A 16,716-nucleotide genomic window follows, 5' to 3' on the forward strand; every position below is an offset into this window, starting at 1 on the left:
ACATCTATAGAAATTGCAAAAAAGGTGCATTTGTACAAGGCATTTGCTGATGAAGAACCTTGATAGATCTGGTTTGTAGCCTTCATAATAGCATGCTATAGATTTCTTCTTAAGTCCTTTTGAGAGTCAACTCTGCTGTGAGTTCTCAAACTATATGTCCCCAGTCTACGTGGCACAATGTCCAAGTGGCTTGGCATTGGTCTTGTGAACAGAAGAATGTGGGTTTGATCCACGTTCATGCAGTTTTGTTCATGCAAGACAACAAGCAAAGAAGCTTAATTAAAGCTTTCCATACTTGTTCCTCAAAAACCTCCTTGCTCAGTGCATTGATTGATTGCGGGTGCTATGTTGTATCTACTAAGTGACAGGACATTGCTTGCTGTCTGGCATGGTGGCCAAGTGGTAAGGCGTCGGTCTCGTAAACCGAAGATCACGGGTTCGACCCCCGTCCGTGCCTGAAGGGGTGTTGTGTCTTTCTGTTGAAAATGTTTGGCTTGCTTTAGCATGCTCTTTCAAACATATCTCTGAGACTGTAGGTTGTCCTAAAAGCATGGAAACAATGCAGCAGTTTAAGGATGCTGCTTTTGCAAGTCTCCAGAGTTTTGTTATCAGGATGACACCATACAAAGCAATTAACTTTGTGAGGGGATGTAGCTCAGTGGTAGAGCGCATGCTTCGCATGTATGAGGTCCTGGGTTCAATCCCCAGCATCTCCATTTCTGCTGTTTTGCAACTTGAAAGTAGGCAGAAATTTGCACAATAAAATCGGCATTTGTACAAGGCATTTGCTGATGAAGTAGTTTGATAAATTTGATTTCTTATAGGCTTCATAATTGCATGCTATAGAGTTCTACTCAACTGCCTTTCGCAGACAACTCTGCCCTGTGCTCTCAAGTCCATAAAGCACACATCTATAGAATTGGCAAAAAAGGTGCATTTGTACAAGGCATTTTTGCTGATGAAGAACCTTGATAGATCTGGTTTGTAGCCTTCATAAAGGCATGCTATAGATTTCTGCTGAAGTCCTTTTCAGATTCAACTCTGCTGTGAGTTCTCAAACTATATGTCCCCAGTCTACGTGGCACAATGGCCAAGTGCCCTTTGCTGAACGTAGGTCTCTTAAGAGAGGGACTAGACATAGGGGGCACCTGGATTTGAACCGGGGACCTCTTGCTATGCAGTCAAATGCTCTCCCACTGATCGTAAAAGTAATATCTATTAAATGAACTGAAATGTATGGATTGTGCGGTGTGAAACCAAATCTTAACCAAAGTACCTAAATATATACTGGTAGGCAAAACTCACTGCTAAACACAAAGCAGCCTTAAGAGAGGAAATGGACATATTGGTCATGCGGATTTGAACCGGGGACCTCTTGATCTGTAGTCAAACTCCCTACCACTGAGCTATGCCCCCTTCAATACAACCTCCCTTAAAATATATGGATCCTACATTGATCTTAGTCAGATAAAAAATAGCCCTTAAGCAAGGGATTGGACAAAAGGGGCACCCGGATCTGAACTATACTCCCTTGAAGGTAATATCTATTAAAATGGACTAAAATGCATGGATTCTACTATGTGAAAGCAAATCTTAGCCAAAGTACCCTAAAAGGTAGCCAATACCCATTGCTGAATATAGCACCCTTAAGAGATGGACTGGACATAAGGGGAACCCTATGAACTGAAATGCATGGATTCTACTTTGTGAAAGCAAATCTTAGCCAAAGCAACCTATACCCATTCCTGAACATAGCACCTTTTTATGAGAAGCACTGGGCATAGGGGGCACCCAGATTTGAAGCGAGGACCTCTTGATCTGCAGTCAAATGCTGTACCACTGAGCTATACTCCTTTCGATATACACCGGCTTAAAATGTATGGATTCTACCTTGTAACAACAAATCTTAGCCAGATTACACAAATGTAAACTGGTAGCCAACAGGCATTGCTAAAAGTACAGCCTTTAAGCAAGGGACTGGATACAGGGGGCACCCGGATTTGAACCGGGGACCTCTTGAGCTGCAGTCAAATGCTCTACCACTGAGCTATACCCTCGGAACATAGTAAGTACTAAAATGAACTGAAATGCATGGATCCTACTTTGTAAAACCAAATCTTAGCCTAAGTACCCGTTGCTGAACTTAGCACCCTTAAGAGAGGGACTGGACATAGGGGGCACCCAGATTTGAACTGGGGACCTCTTGATCTGCAGTCAAATGCTCTACCACTGAGCTATACCCCCTTCAATGCAACCCACCTTAAGCAAGGGACTTGACAAAAGGGGCACCTGGATCTGAACTAAACTCCTTTAAAGGTAATATCTATTAAAATGGAGTGAAATGCATGGATTCTACTTTGTAAAACCAAATCTTAGCCAAAGAACCCATTGCTGAACAGAGCATCCTTCAGAGAGGCAATAGACATACGGGGCACCCGGATTTTAATGTTTAATGTGGTGATGTAGCTCAGTGGTAGAGCGCATGCTTTGCGTGTATGAGGTCCTGGGTTCAATCCCCAGTATCTCCATTGCTGCTGTTTCATGCATTGAAGTTAAACATGAAGCACACATCTATAGAATTTGCAAAAACAGCGCATTTGTACAAGGCATTTGCTGAATAAAGAACCTTGATAGATCTGGTTTGTAGCCTTCATAATGGCATGCTATAGCTTTCTTCTTAAGTCCTTTTGAGAGTCAAGTCTGCTGTGAGTTCTCAAACTATATGTCCCCACTCTACATGGCACAATGTCCAAGTGGCTTGGCGTTGGTCTTGTAACCAGAAGAACGTGGGTTTTATCCACTTTCATGCATTTTTGTTCATGCAAGACAACAAGCAAAGAAGCTTAATTAAAGGTCTCCATACTTGTTCCTCAGGAACCTCCTTCCTCGGTGCATTGCCTGATTGCGGGTGCTATGTTGTATCTACTAAATGACAGGACATTGCTTGTTGTCTGGCATTGTGGCCAAATGGCAAGGTGTCGATCTCGTAAACCGACGATCACAGCCTTGATCCCTTTCCGTGCCTGAAGGGCTGTTGTGTCTTTCTGTTGAAAATTTCTGGCTTGCTTTAGCATGCTCTTTCAAACATATCTCTGAGACTGTAGGTTGCCCTAAAAGCATGGAAACAATGCAGCATCTTAAGGATGCTGTCTTTGGAAGTCTGCAGAGTTTTGTTGCCAGGATGACAGTGTACACATACGCGACTTTTGTGAGGGGATGTAGCTCAGTGGTAGAGCGCATGCTTTGCATGTATGAGGTCCTGGGTTCAATCCCCAGCATCTCCATTTCTGCTGTTTTGCAACTTGAAAGTAAACATAAAGCCCATGTCTCTGGAAATTGCACAATAAAATCGGCATGTGTACAAGGCATTTGCTGATGAAGTAGCTTTATAAATCTCATTTCTTATAGGCTTCATAATTGCATGCTATAGATTTCTACTCAACTGCCTTTCACAGACAACTCTGCCCTGTGTTCTCAAGCCCACACTTATATTGTAGAAGTGGCGCAATTGCCAAGTTGCCTGGCGTTGGTCTTGTGAACTGAAGCTCACAGGTTTGATCTCTGTTTGTCCCTATTTGTTGATGCAAGAAAAAAGTAAAGTGGTTTAATTGCAGTTTACCATACTTGTTGCTCAAAACCTTCCTACCTCACTGCATGTTTTAATTGAGGGTGCTCTAATGTCTGTGTTACCTTCTGGTTTTCTGCTTTTTAGTTGGACCTCTGTCCAATTCAACATCTGTCTGTTCTTCTTTGCTTTGGTATGCTCTTTCCAATGTATTTGTGACATTGTCGGTTGTTCTAAAAGCATGGGAAAATGCAACAGCTTAACATTAGTCTTTTGCAAGTCTGTACATTTGTCTTGCAATGATAACAGTACACCAATGGCATTGGTTCTTGTCGGGGTGTAGCTCAGTGGTAGATCGCCAGTTCAATCCCCAGTATCTGCTTTGCTGCCGTTTTGCACCTTGAAATAAAACATGAAGCACACATCTATAGAATTTGCAAAAAAAGGTGCATTTGTACAAGGCATTTGCTGATGAAGAACCTTGATAGATCTGGTTTGTAGCCTTCATAATTTAGATAGATTTCTTCTTAAGTCCTTTTGAGAGTCAACTCTGCTGTGAGTTCTCAAACTATATGTCCCCAGTCTACGTGGCACAATGTCCAAGTGGCTTGGCATTGGTCTTGTGAACAGAAGAATGTGGGTTTGATCCACGTTCATGCAGTTTTGTTCATGCAAGACAACAAGCAAAGAAGCTTAATTAAAGCTTTCCATACTTGTTCCTCAAAAACCTCCTTGCTCAGTGCATTGATTGATTGCGGGTGCTATGTTGTATCTACTAAGTGACAGGACATTGCTTGCTGTCTGGCATGGTGGCCAAGTGGTAAGGCGTCGGTCTCGTAAACCGAAGATCACGGGTTCGACCCCCGTCCGTGCCTGAAGGGGTGTTGTGTCTTTCTGTTGAAAATGTTTGGCTTGCTTTAGCATGCTCTTTCAAACATATCTCTGAGACTGTAGGTTGTCCTAAAAGCATGGAAACAATGCAGCAGTTTAAGGATGCTGCTTTTGCAAGTCTCCAGAGTTTTGTTATCAGGATGACACCATACAAAGCAACTAACTTTGTGAGGGGATGTAGCTCAGTGGTAGAGCGCATGCTTCGCATGTATGAGGTCCTGGGTTCAATCCCCAGCATCTCCATTTCTGCTGTTTTGCAACTTGAAAGTAGGCATAAATTTGCACAATAAAATCGCCATTTGTACAAGGCATTTGCTGATGAAGTAGTTTGATAAATTTGATTTCTTATAGGCTTCATAATTGCATGCTATAGAGTTCTACTCAACTGCCTTTCGCAGACAACTCTGCCCTGTGCTCTCAAGTCCATAAAGCACACATCTATAGAATTTGCAAAAAAGGTGCATTTGTACAAGGCATTTTTGCTGATGAAGAACCTTGATAGATCTGGTTTGTAGCCTTCATAAAGGCATGCTATAGATTTCTGCTGAAGTCCTTTTTAGATTCAACTCTGCTGTGAGTTCTCAAACTATATGTCCCCAGTCTAAGTGGCACAATGGCCAAGTGCCCTTTGCTGAACGTAGGTCTCTTAAGAGAGGGACTAGACATAGGGGGCACCCGGATTTGAACCGGGGACCTCTTGCTATGCAGTCAAATGCTCTCCCACTGATCGTAAAAGTAATATCTATTAAATGAACTGAAATGTATGGATTGTGCGGTGTGAAACCAAATCTTAACCAAAGTACCTAAATATATACTGGTAGGCAAAACTCTCTGCTAAACACAAAGCAGCCTTAAGAGAGGAAATGGACATATTGGTCATGCGGATTTGAACCGGGGACCTCTTGATCTGTAGTCAAACTCCCTACCACTGAGCTATGCCCCCTTCAATACAACCTCCCTTAAAATATATGGATCCTACATTGATCTTAGTCAGATAAAAAATAGCCCTTAAGCAAGGGATTGGACAAAAGGGGCACCCGGATCTGAACTATACTCCCTTGAAGGTAATATCTATTAAAATGGACTAAAATGCATGGATTCTACTATGTGAAAGCAAATCTTAACCAAAGTACCCTAAAAGGTAGCCAGTACCCATTGCTGAATATAGCACCCTTAAGAGATGGACTGGACATAAGGGGAACCCTATGAACTGAAATGCATGGATTCTACTTTGTGAAAGCAAATCTTAGCCAAAGCAACCTATACCCATTCCTGAACATAGCACCTTTTTATGAGAAGCACTGGGCATAGGGGGCACCCAGATTTGAAGCGAGGACCTCTTGATCTGCAGTCAAATGCTGTACCACTGAGCTATACTCCTTTCGATATACACCGGCTTAAAATGTATGGATTCTACCTTGTAACAACAAATCTTAGCCAGATTACACAAATGTAAACTGGTAGCCAACAGGCATTGCTAAAAGTACAGCCTTTAAGCAATGGACTGGATACAGGGGGCACCCGGATTTGAACCGGGGACCTCTTGATCTGCAGTCAAATGCTCTACCACTGAGCTATACCCCCTGGAACATAGTAAGTACTAAAATGAACTGAAATGCATGGATCCTACTTTGTAAAAGCAAATCTTAGCATAAGTACCCATTGCTGAACTTAGCACCCTTAAGAGAGGGACTGGACATAGGGGGCACCCAGATTTGAACTGGGGACCTCTTGAGCTGCAGTCAAATGCTCTACCACTGAGCTATACCCCCTTCAATGCAACCCACCTTAAGCAAGGGACTTGACAAAAGGGGCACCTGGATCTGAACTAAACTCCTTTAAAGGTAATATCTATTAAAATGGAGTGAAATGCATGGATTCTACTTTGTAAAACCAAATCTTAGCCAAAGAACCCATTGCTGAACAGAGCATCCTTCAGAGAGGCAATAGACATACGGGGCACCCGGATTTTAAGGTTTAATGTGGTGATGTAGCTCAGTGGTAGAGCGCATGCTGGGTTCAGTCCCCAGTATCTCCATTGCTGCTGTTTCATGCATTGAAGTTAAACATGAAGCACACATCTATAGAATTTGCAAAAACGGCGCATTTGTACAAGGCATTTGCTGAATAAAGAACCTTGATAGATCTGGTTTGTAGCCTTCATAATGGCATGCTATAGATTTCTTCTTAAGTCCTTTTGAGAGTCAAGTCTGCTGTGAGTTCTCAAACTATATGTCCCCACTCTACATGGCACAATGTCCAAGTGGCTTGGCGTTGGTCTTGTAACCAGAAGAACGTGGGTTTTATCCACTTTCATGCATTTTTCTTCATGCAAGACAACAAGCAAAGAAGCTTAATTAAAGGTCTCCATACTTGTTCCTCAGGAACCTCCTTCCTCGGTGCATTGCCTGATTGCGGGTGCTATGTTGTATCTACTAAATGACAGGACATTGCTTGTTGTCTGGCATTGTGGCCAAATGGCAAGGTGTCGATCTCGTAAACCGACGATCACAGCCTTGATCCCTTTCCGTGCCTGAAGGGCTGTTGTGTCTTTCTGTTGAAAATTTCTGGCTTGCTTTAGCATGCTCTTTCAAACATATCTCTGAGACTGTAGGTTGCCCTAAAAGCATGGAAACAATGCAGCATCTTAAGGATGCTGTCTTTGGAAGTCTGCAGAGTTTTGTTGCCAGGATGACAGTGTACACATATGTGACTTTTGTGAGGGGATGTAGCTCAGTGGTAGAGCGCATGCTTTGCATGTATGAGGTCCTGGGTTCAATCCCCAGCATCTCCATTTCTGCTGTTTTGCAACTTGACAGTAAACATAAAGCCCATGTCTCTGGAAATTGCACAATAAAATCGGCATGTGTACAAGGCATTTGCTGATGAAGTAGCTTTATAAATCTCATTTCTTATAGGCTTCATAATTGCATGCTATAGATTTCTACTCAACTGCCTTTCACAGACAACTCTGCCCTGTGTTCTCAAGCCCACACTTATATTGTAGAAGTGGCGCAATTGCCAAGTTGCCTGGTGTTGGTCTTGTGAACTGAAGCTCACAGGTTTGATCTCTGTTTGTCCCTATTTGTTGATGCAAGAAAAAAGTAAAGTGGCTTAATTGCAGTTTACCATACTTGTTGCTCAAAACCTTCCTACCTCACTGCATGTTTTAATTGAGGGTGCTCTAATGTCTGTGTTACCTTCTGGTTTTCTGCTTTTTAGTTGGACCTCTGTCCAATTCAACATCTGTCTGTTCTTCTTTGCTTTGGTATGCTCTTTCCAATGTATTTGTGACATTGTCGGTTGTTCTAAAAGCATGGGAAAATGCAACAGCTTAACATTAGTCTTTTGCAAGTCTGTACATTTGTCTTGCAATGATAACAGTACACCAATGGCATTGGTTCTTGTCGGGGTGTAGCTCAGTGGTAGATCGCGTGCTTTGCATGCATGAAGTCGTGGGTTCAATCCCCAGTATCTGCTTTGCTGCCGTTTTGCACCTTGAAATAAAACATGAAGCACACATCTATAGAATTTGCAAAAAAGGTGCATTTGTACAAGGCATTTGCTGATGAAGAACCTTGATAGATCTGGTTTGTAGCCTTCATAATAGCATGCTATAGATTTCTTCTTAAGTCCTTTTGAGAGTCAACTCTGCTGTGAGTTCTCAAACTATATGTCCCCACTCTACATGGCACAATGTCCAAGTGGCTTGGCGTTGGTCTTGTAACCAGAAGAACGTGGGTTTTATCCACTTTCATGCATTTTTGTTCATGCAAGACAACAAGCAAAGAAGCTTAATTAAAGGTCTCCATACTTGTTCCTCAGGAACCTCCTTCCTCGGTGCATTGCCTGATTGCGGGTGCTATGTTGTGTCTACTAAATGACAGGACATTGCTTGTTGTCTGGCATTGTGGCCAAATGGCAAGGTGTCGATCTCGTAAACCGACGATCACAGCCTTGATCCCTTTCCGTGCCTGAAGGGCTGTTGTGTCTTTCTGTTGAAAATTTCTGGCTTGCTTTAGCATGCTCTTTCAAACATATCTCTGAGACTGTAGGTTGCCCTAAAAGCATGGAAACAATGCAGCATCTTAAGGATGCTGTCTTTGGAAGTCTGCAGAGTTTTGTTGCCAGGATGACAGTGTACACATACGCGACTTTTGTGAGGGGATGTAGCTCAGTGGTAGAGCGCATGCTTTGCATGTATGAGGTCCTGGGTTCAATCCCCAGCATCTCCATTTCTGCTGTTTTGCAACTTGAAAGTAAACATAAAGCCCATGTCTCTGGAAATTGCACAATAAAATCGGCATGTTTACAAGGCATTTGCTGATGAAGTAGCTTTATAAATCTCATTTCTTATAGGCTTCATAATTGCATGCTATAGATTTCTACTCAACTGCCTTTCACAGACAACTCTGCCCTGTGTTCTCAAGCCCACACTTATATTGTAGAAGTGGCGCAATTGCCAAGTTGCCTGGCGTTGGTCTTGTGAACTGAAGCTCACAGGTTTGATCTCTGTTTGTCCCTATTTGTTGATGCAAGAAAAAAGTACAGTGGCTTAATTGCAGTTTACCATACTTGTTGCTCAAAACCTTCCTACCTCACTGCATGTTTTAATTGAGGGTGCTCTAATGTCTGTGTTACCTTCTGGTTTTCTGCTTTTTAGTTGGACCTCTGTCCAATTCAACATCTGTCTGTTCTTCTTTGCTTTGGTATGCTCTTTCCAATGTATTTGTGACATTGTCGGTTGTTCTAAAAGCATGGGAAAATGCAACAGCTTAACATTAGTCTTTTGCAAGTCTGTACATTTGTCTTGCAATGATAACAGTACACCAATGGCATTGGTTCTTGTCGGGGTGTAGCTCAGTGGTAGATTGCGTGCTTTGTATGCATGAAGTCGTGGGTTCAATCCCCAGTATCTGCTTTGCTGCCGTTTTGCACCTTGAAATAAAACATGAAGCACACATCTATAGAATTTGCAAAAAAGGTGCATTTGTACAAGGCATTTGCTGATGAAGAACCTTGATAGATCTGGTTTGTAGCCTTCATAATAGCATGCTATAGATTTCTTCTTAAGTCCTTTTGAGAGTCAACTCTGCTGTGAGTTCTCAAACTATATGTCCCCAGTCTACGTGGCACAATGTCCAAGTGGCTTGGCATTGGTCTTGTGAACAGAAGAATGTGGGTTTGATCCACGTTCATGCAGTTTTGTTCATGCAAGACAACAAGCAAAGAAGCTTAATTAAAGCTTTCCATACTTGTTCCTCAAAAACCTCCTTGCTCAGTGCATTGATTGATTGCGGGTGCTTTGTTGTATCTACTAAGTGACAGGACATTGCTTGCTGTCTGGCATGGTGGCCAAGTGGTAAGGCGTCGGTCTCGTAAACCGAAGATCACGGGTTCGACCCCCGTCCGTGCCTGAAGGGGTGTTGTGTCTTTCTGTTGAAAATGTTTGGCTTGCTTTAGCATGCTCTTTCAAACATATCTCTGAGACTGTAGGTTGTCCTAAAAGCATGGAAACAATGCAGCAGTTTAAGGATGCTGCTTTTGCAAGTCTCCAGAGTTTTGTTATCAGGATGACACCATACAAAGCGATTAACTTTGTGAGGGGATGTAGCTCAGTGGTAGAGCGCATGCTTCGCATGTATGAGGTCCTGGGTTCAATCCCCAGCATCTCCATTTCTGCTGTTTTGCAACTTGAAAGTAGGCATAAATTTGCACAATAAAATCGGCATTTGTACAAGGCATTTGCTGATGAAGTAGTTTGATAAATTTGATTTCTTATAGGCTTCATAATTGCATGCTATAGAGTTCTACTCAACTGCCTTTCGCAGACAACTCTGCCCTGTGCTCTCAAGTCCATAAAGCACACATCTATAGAATTTGCAAAAAAGGTGCATTTGTACAAGGCATTTTTGCTGATGAAGAACCTTGATAGATCTGGTTTGTAGCCTTCATAAAGGCATGCTATAGATTTCTGCTGAAGTCCTTTTCAGATTCAACTCTGCTGTGAGTTCTCAAACTATATGTCCCCAGTCTACGTGGCACAATGGCCAAGTGCCCTTTGCTGAACGTAGGTCTCTTAAGAGAGGGACTAGACATAGGGGGCACCCGGATTTTAACCGGGGACCTCTTGCTATGCAGTCAAATGCTCTCCCACTGATCGTAAAAGTAATATCTATTAAATGAACTGAAATGTATGGATTGTGCGGTGTGAAACCAAATCTTAACCAAAGTACCTAAATATATACTGGTAGGCAAAACTCACTGCTAAACACAAAGCAGCCTTAAGAGAGGAAATGGACATATTGGTCATGCGGATTTGAACCGGGGACCTCTTGATCTATAGTCAAACTCCCTACCACTGAGCTATGCACCCTTCAATACAACCTCCCTTAAAATATATGGATCCTACATTGATCTTAGTCAGATAAAAAATAGCCCTTAAGCAAGGGATTGGACAAAAGGGGCACCCGGATCTGAACTATACTCCCTTGAAGGTAATATCTATTAAAATGGACTAAAATGCATGGATTCTACTATGTGAAAGCAAATCTTAGCCAAAGTACCCTAAAAGGTAGCCAATACCCATTGCTGAATATAGCACCCTTAAGAGATGGACTGGACATAAGGGGAACCCTATGAACTGAAATGCATGGATTCTACTTTGTGAAAGCAAGCCAAAGCAACCTATACCCATTCCTGAACATAGCACCTTTTTATGAGAAGCACTGGGCATAGGGGGCACCCAGATTTGAAGCGAGGACCTCTTGATCTGCAGTCAAATGCTGTACCACTGAGCTATACTCCTTTCGATATACACCGGCTTAAAATGTATGGATTCTACCTTGTAACAACAAATCTTAGCCAGATTACACAAATGTAAACTGGTAGCCAACAGGCATTGCTAAAAGTACAGCCTTAAAGCAAGGGACTGGATATAGGGGGCACCCGGATTTGAACCGGGGACCTCTTGATCTGCAGTCAAATGCTCTACCACTGAGCTATACCCCCTGGAACATAGTAAGTACTAAAATGAACTGAAATGCATGGATCCTACTTTGTAAAACCAAATCTCAGCCTAAGTACCCGTTGCTGAACTTAGCACCCTTAAGAGAGGGACTGGACATAGGGGGCACCCAGATTTGAACTGGGGACCTCTTGATCTGCAGTCAAATGCTCTACCACTGAGCTATACCCCCTTCAATGCAACCCACCTTAAGCAAGGGACTTGACAAAAGGGGCACCTGGATCTGAACTAAACTCCTTTAAAGGTAATATCTATTAAAATGGAGTGAAATGCATGGATTCTACTTTGTAAAACCAAATCTTAGCCAAAGAACCCATTGCTGAACAGAGCATCCTTCAGAGAGGGAATAGACATACGGGGCACCCGAATTTTAAGGTTTAATGTGGGGATGTAGCTCAGTGGTAGAGCGCATGCTTTGCGTGTATGAGGTCCTGGGTTCAATCCCCAGTATCTCCATTGCTGCTGTTTCATGCATTGAAGTTAAACATGAAGCACACATCTATAGAATTTGCAAAAACGGCGCATTTGTACAAGGCATTTGCTGAATAAAGAACCTTGGTAGATCTGGTTTGTAGCCTTCATAATGGCATGCTATAGCTTTCTTCCTAAGTCCTTTTGAGAGTCAAGTCTGCTGTGAGTTCTCAAACTATATGTCCCCACTCTACATGGCACAATGTCCAAGTGGCTTGGCGTTGGTCTTGTAACCAGAAGAGTGTGGGTTTTATCCACTTTCATGCATTTTTCTTCATGCAAGACAACAAGCAAAGAAGCTTAATTAAAGGTCTCCATACTTGTTCCTCAGGAACCTCCTTCCTCGGTGCATTGCCTGATTGCGGGTGCTATGTTGTATCTACTAAATGACAGGACATTGCTTGTTGTCTGGCATTGTGGCCGAATGGCAAGGTGTCGATCTCGTAAACCGACGATCACAGCCTTGATCCCTTTCCGTGCCTGAAGGGCTGTTGTGTCTTTCTGTTGAAAATTTCTGGCTTGCTTTAGCATGCTCTTTCAAACATATCTCTGAGACTGTAGGTTGCCCTAAAAGCATGGAAACAATGCAGCATCTTAAGGATGCTGTCTTTGGAAGTCTGCAGAGTTTTGTTGCCAGGATGACAGTGTACACATACGCGACTTTTGTGAGGGGATGTAGCTCAGTGGTAGAGCGCATGCTTTGCATGTATGAGGTCCTGGGTTCAATCCCCAGCATCTCCATTTCTGCTGTTTTGCAACTTGAAAGTAAACATAAAGCCCATGTCTCTGGAAATTGCACAATAAAATCGGCATGTGTACAAGGCATTTGCTGATGAAGTAGCTTTATAAATCTCATTTCTTATAGGCTTCATAATTGCATGCTATAGATTTCTACTCAACTGCCTTTCACAGACAACTCTGCCCTGTGTTCTCAAGCCCACACTTATATTGTAGAAGTGGCGCAATTGCCAAGTTGCCTGGCGTTGGTCTTGTGAACTGAAGCTCACAGGTTTGATCTCTGTTTGTCCCTATTTGTTGATGCAAGAAAAAAGTAAAGTGGCTTAATTGCAGTTTACCATACTTGTTGCTCAAAACCTTCCTACCTCACTGCATGTTTTAATTGAGGGTGCTCTAATGTCTGTGTTACCTTCTGGTTTTCTGCTTTTTAGTTGGACCTCTGTCCAATTCAACATCTGTCTGTTCTTCTTTGCTTTGGTATGCTCTTTCCAATGTATTTGTGACATTGTCGGTTGTTCTAAAAGCATGGGAAAATGCAACAGCTTAACATTAGTCTTTTGCAAGTCTGTACATTTGTCTTGCAATGATAACAGTACACCAATGGCATTGGTTCTTGTCGGGGTGTAGCTCAGTGGTAGATCGCGTGCTTTGCATGCATGAAGTCGTGGGTTCAATCCCCAGTATCTGCTTTGCTGCCGTTTTGCACCTTGAAATAAAACATGAAGCACACATCTATAGAATTTGCAAAAAAGGTGCATTTGTACAAGGCATTTGCTGATGAAGAACCTTGATAGATCTGGTTTGTAGCCTTCATAATAGCATGCTATAGATTTCTTCTTAAGTCCTTTTGAGAGTCAACTCTGCTGTGAGTTCTCAAACTATATGTCCCCAGTCTACGTGGCACAATGTCCAAGTGGCTTGGCATTGGTCTTGTGAACAGAAGAATGTGGGTTTGATCCACGTTCATGCAGTTTTGTTCATGCAAGACAACAAGCAAAGAAGCTTAATTAAAGCTTTCCATACTTGTTCCTCAAAAACCTCCTTGCTCAGTGCATTGATTGATTGCGGGTGCTATGTTGTATCTACTAAGTGACAGGACATTGCTTGCTGTCTGGCATGGTGGCCAAGTGGTAAGGCGTCGGTCTCGTAAACCGAAGATCACGGGGTCGACCCCCGTCCGTGCCTGAAGGGGTGTTGTGTCTTTCTGTTGAAAATGTTTGGCTTGCTTTAGCATGCTCTTTCAAACATATCTCTGAGACTGTAGGTTGTCCTAAAAGCATGGAAACAATGCAGCAGTTTAAGGATGCTGCTTTTGCAAGTCTCCAGAGTTTTGTTATCAGGATGACACCATACAAAGCGATTAACTTTGTGAGGGGATGTAGCTCAGTGGTAGAGCGCATGCTTCGCATGTATGAGGTCCTGGGTTCAATCCCCAGCATCTCCATTTCTGCTGTTTTGCAACTTGAAAGTAGGCATAAATTTGCACAATAAAATCGGCATTTGTACAAGGCATTTGCTGATGAAGTAGTTTGATAAATTTGATTTCTTATAGGCTTCATAATTGCATGCTATAGAGTTCTACTCAACTGCCTTTCGCAGACAACTCTGCCCTGTGCTCTCAAGTCCATAAAGCACACATCTATAGAATTTGCAAAAAAGGTGCATTTGTACAAGGCATTTTTGCTGATGAAGAACCTTGATAGATCTGGTTTGTAGCCTTCATAAAGGCATGCTATAGATTTCTGCTGAAGTCCTTTTCAGATTCAACTCTGCTGTGAGTTCTCAAACTATATGTCCCCAGTCTACGTGGCACAATGGCCAAGTGCCCTTTGCTGAACGTAGGTCTCTTAAGAGAGGGACTAGACATAGGGGGCACCCGGATTTTAACCGGGGACCTCTTGCTATGCAGTCAAATGCTCTCCCACTGATCGTAAAAGTAATATCTATTAAATGAACTGAAATGTATGGATTGTGCGGTGTGAAACCAAATCTTAACCAAAGTACCTAAATATATACTGGTAGGCAAAACTCACTGCTAAACACAAAGCAGCCTTAAGAGAGGAAATGGACATATTGGTCATGCGGATTTGAACCGGGGACCTCTTGATCTATAGTCAAACTCCCTACCACTGAGCTATGCACCCTTCAATACAACCTCCCTTAAAATATATGGATCCTACATTGATCTTAGTCAGATAAAAAATAGCCCTTAAGCAAGGGATTGGACAAAAGGGGCACCCGGATCTGAACTATACTCCCTTGAAGGTAATATCTATTAAAATGGACTAAAATGCATGGATTCTACTATGTGAAAGCAAATCTTAGCCAAAGTACCCTAAAAGGTAGCCAATACCCATTGCTGAATATAGCACCCTTAAGAGATGGACTGGACATAAGGGGAACCCTATGAACTGAAATGCATGGATTCTACTTTGTGAAAGCAAGCCAAAGCAACCTATACCCATTCCTGAACATAGCACCTTTTTATGAGAAGCACTGGGCATAGGGGGCACCCAGATTTGAAGCGAGGACCTCTTGATCTGCAGTCAAATGCTGTACCACTGAGCTATACTCCTTTCGATATACACCGGCTTAAAATGTATGGATTCTACCTTGTAACAACAAATCTTAGCCAGATTACACAAATGTAAACTGGTAGCCAACAGGCATTGCTAAAAGTACAGCCTTAAAGCAAGGGACTGGATATAGGGGGCACCCGGATTTGAACCGGGGACCTCTTGATCTGCAGTCAAATGCTCTACCACTGAGCTATACCCCCTGGAACATAGTAAGTACTAAAATGAACTGAAATGCATGGATCCTACTTTGTAAAACCAAATCTCAGCCTAAGTACCCGTTGCTGAACTTAGCACCCTTAAGAGAGGGACTGGACATAGGGGGCACCCAGATTTGAACTGGGGACCTCTTGATCTGCAGTCAAATGCTCTACCACTGAGCTATACCCCCTTCAATGCAACCCACCTTAAGCAAGGGACTTGACAAAAGGGGCACCTGGATCTGAACTAAACTCCTTTAAAGGTAATATCTATTAAAATGGAGTGAAATGCATGGATTCTACTTTGTAAAACCAAATCTTAGCCAAAGAACCCATTGCTGAACAGAGCATCCTTCAGAGAGGGAATAGACATACGGGGCACCCGGATTTTAAGGTTTAATGTGGGGATGTAGCGCAGTGGTAGAGCGCATGCTTTGCGTGTATGAGGTCCTGGGTTCAATCCCCAGTATCTCCATTGCTGCTGATTCATGCATTGAAGTTAAACATGAAGCACACATCTATAGAATTTGCAAAAACGGCGCATTTGTACAAGGCATTTGCTGAATAAAGAACCTTGGTAGATCTGGTTTGTAGCCTTCATAATGGCATGCTATAGCTTTCTTCCTAAGTCCTTTTGAGAGTCAAGTCTGCTGTGAGTTCTCAAACTATATGTCCCCACTCTACATGGCACAATGTCCAAGTGGCTTGGCGTTGGTCTTGTAACCAGAAGAGTGTGGGTTTTATCCACTTTCATGCATTTTTCTTCATGCAAGACAACAAGCAAAGAAGCTTAATTAAAGGTCTCCATACTTGTTCCTCAGGAACCTCCTTCCTCGGTGCATTGCCTGATTGCGGGTGCTATGTTGTATCTACTAAATGACAGGACATTGCTTGTTGTCTGGCATTGTGGCCGAATGGCAAGGTGTCGATCTCGTAAACCGACGATCACAGCCTTGATCCCTTTCCGTGCCTGAAGGGCTGTTGTGTCTTTCTGTTGAAAATTTCTGGCTTGCTTTAGCATGCTCTTTAAAACATATCTCTGAGACTGTAGGTTGCCCTAAAAGCATGGAAACAATGCAGCATCTTAAGGATGCTGTCTTTGGAAGTCTGCAGAGTTTTGTTGCCAGGATGACAGTGTACACATACGCGACTTTTGTGAGGGGATGTAGCTCAGTGGTAGAGCGCATGCTTTGCATGTATGAGGTCCTGGGTTCAATCCCCAGCATCTCCATTTCTGCTGTTTTGCAA

At 42.8% G+C, this 16,716-nt stretch overlaps 24 non-coding genes across 24 annotated transcripts; 16 read left to right on the plus strand and 8 right to left on the minus strand.

Annotated features, from left to right (window-relative positions):
• The first annotated feature begins 385 nt into the window (after positions 1-385).
• Positions 386-457, plus strand: trnat-cgu (transfer RNA threonine (anticodon CGU)). The gene has a single exon. It is a non-coding gene; the product is annotated as a tRNA-Thr (tRNA).
• A 187-nt stretch (positions 458-644) lies between these two features.
• Positions 645-716, plus strand: trnaa-cgc (transfer RNA alanine (anticodon CGC)). Its single transcript has one exon. It is a non-coding gene; the product is annotated as a tRNA-Ala (tRNA).
• Positions 717-1,985: 1,269 nt separating this feature from the next.
• On the minus strand, positions 1,986-2,057 carry trnac-gca (transfer RNA cysteine (anticodon GCA)). Its single transcript has one exon. It is a non-coding gene; the product is annotated as a tRNA-Cys (tRNA).
• Positions 2,058-2,172: 115 nt separating this feature from the next.
• trnac-gca (transfer RNA cysteine (anticodon GCA)) lies at positions 2,173-2,244 on the minus strand. The gene has a single exon. It is a non-coding gene; the product is annotated as a tRNA-Cys (tRNA).
• A 212-nt stretch (positions 2,245-2,456) lies between these two features.
• trnaa-ugc (transfer RNA alanine (anticodon UGC)) lies at positions 2,457-2,528 on the plus strand. Its single transcript has one exon. It is a non-coding gene; the product is annotated as a tRNA-Ala (tRNA).
• Positions 2,529-3,212: 684 nt separating this feature from the next.
• trnaa-ugc (transfer RNA alanine (anticodon UGC)) lies at positions 3,213-3,284 on the plus strand. The gene has a single exon. It is a non-coding gene; the product is annotated as a tRNA-Ala (tRNA).
• A 1,084-nt stretch (positions 3,285-4,368) lies between these two features.
• Positions 4,369-4,440, plus strand: trnat-cgu (transfer RNA threonine (anticodon CGU)). Its single transcript has one exon. It is a non-coding gene; the product is annotated as a tRNA-Thr (tRNA).
• A 187-nt stretch (positions 4,441-4,627) lies between these two features.
• trnaa-cgc (transfer RNA alanine (anticodon CGC)) lies at positions 4,628-4,699 on the plus strand. Its single transcript has one exon. It is a non-coding gene; the product is annotated as a tRNA-Ala (tRNA).
• A 1,269-nt stretch (positions 4,700-5,968) lies between these two features.
• trnac-gca (transfer RNA cysteine (anticodon GCA)) lies at positions 5,969-6,040 on the minus strand. The gene has a single exon. It is a non-coding gene; the product is annotated as a tRNA-Cys (tRNA).
• Positions 6,041-6,156: 116 nt separating this feature from the next.
• Positions 6,157-6,228, minus strand: trnac-gca (transfer RNA cysteine (anticodon GCA)). The gene has a single exon. It is a non-coding gene; the product is annotated as a tRNA-Cys (tRNA).
• Positions 6,229-7,178: 950 nt separating this feature from the next.
• trnaa-ugc (transfer RNA alanine (anticodon UGC)) lies at positions 7,179-7,250 on the plus strand. Its single transcript has one exon. It is a non-coding gene; the product is annotated as a tRNA-Ala (tRNA).
• A 1,369-nt stretch (positions 7,251-8,619) lies between these two features.
• Positions 8,620-8,691, plus strand: trnaa-ugc (transfer RNA alanine (anticodon UGC)). Its single transcript has one exon. It is a non-coding gene; the product is annotated as a tRNA-Ala (tRNA).
• Positions 8,692-9,801: 1,110 nt separating this feature from the next.
• Positions 9,802-9,873, plus strand: trnat-cgu (transfer RNA threonine (anticodon CGU)). The gene has a single exon. It is a non-coding gene; the product is annotated as a tRNA-Thr (tRNA).
• A 187-nt stretch (positions 9,874-10,060) lies between these two features.
• trnaa-cgc (transfer RNA alanine (anticodon CGC)) lies at positions 10,061-10,132 on the plus strand. Its single transcript has one exon. It is a non-coding gene; the product is annotated as a tRNA-Ala (tRNA).
• A 1,263-nt stretch (positions 10,133-11,395) lies between these two features.
• Positions 11,396-11,467, minus strand: trnac-gca (transfer RNA cysteine (anticodon GCA)). The gene has a single exon. It is a non-coding gene; the product is annotated as a tRNA-Cys (tRNA).
• Positions 11,468-11,583: 116 nt separating this feature from the next.
• Positions 11,584-11,655, minus strand: trnac-gca (transfer RNA cysteine (anticodon GCA)). The gene has a single exon. It is a non-coding gene; the product is annotated as a tRNA-Cys (tRNA).
• A 212-nt stretch (positions 11,656-11,867) lies between these two features.
• trnaa-ugc (transfer RNA alanine (anticodon UGC)) lies at positions 11,868-11,939 on the plus strand. Its single transcript has one exon. It is a non-coding gene; the product is annotated as a tRNA-Ala (tRNA).
• A 684-nt stretch (positions 11,940-12,623) lies between these two features.
• trnaa-ugc (transfer RNA alanine (anticodon UGC)) lies at positions 12,624-12,695 on the plus strand. Its single transcript has one exon. It is a non-coding gene; the product is annotated as a tRNA-Ala (tRNA).
• A 1,110-nt stretch (positions 12,696-13,805) lies between these two features.
• trnat-cgu (transfer RNA threonine (anticodon CGU)) lies at positions 13,806-13,877 on the plus strand. The gene has a single exon. It is a non-coding gene; the product is annotated as a tRNA-Thr (tRNA).
• Positions 13,878-14,064: 187 nt separating this feature from the next.
• Positions 14,065-14,136, plus strand: trnaa-cgc (transfer RNA alanine (anticodon CGC)). The gene has a single exon. It is a non-coding gene; the product is annotated as a tRNA-Ala (tRNA).
• A 1,263-nt stretch (positions 14,137-15,399) lies between these two features.
• Positions 15,400-15,471, minus strand: trnac-gca (transfer RNA cysteine (anticodon GCA)). Its single transcript has one exon. It is a non-coding gene; the product is annotated as a tRNA-Cys (tRNA).
• Positions 15,472-15,587: 116 nt separating this feature from the next.
• Positions 15,588-15,659, minus strand: trnac-gca (transfer RNA cysteine (anticodon GCA)). The gene has a single exon. It is a non-coding gene; the product is annotated as a tRNA-Cys (tRNA).
• Positions 15,660-15,871: 212 nt separating this feature from the next.
• On the plus strand, positions 15,872-15,943 carry trnaa-ugc (transfer RNA alanine (anticodon UGC)). The gene has a single exon. It is a non-coding gene; the product is annotated as a tRNA-Ala (tRNA).
• Positions 15,944-16,627: 684 nt separating this feature from the next.
• trnaa-ugc (transfer RNA alanine (anticodon UGC)) lies at positions 16,628-16,699 on the plus strand. The gene has a single exon. It is a non-coding gene; the product is annotated as a tRNA-Ala (tRNA).
• The last annotated feature ends 17 nt before the right edge of the window (positions 16,700-16,716 follow it).

This window comes from Astyanax mexicanus, chromosome 11, assembly GCF_023375975.1.
Source record: "Astyanax mexicanus isolate ESR-SI-001 chromosome 11, AstMex3_surface, whole genome shotgun sequence".
NCBI lineage: Eukaryota > Metazoa > Chordata > Actinopteri > Characiformes > Acestrorhamphidae > Astyanax > Astyanax mexicanus.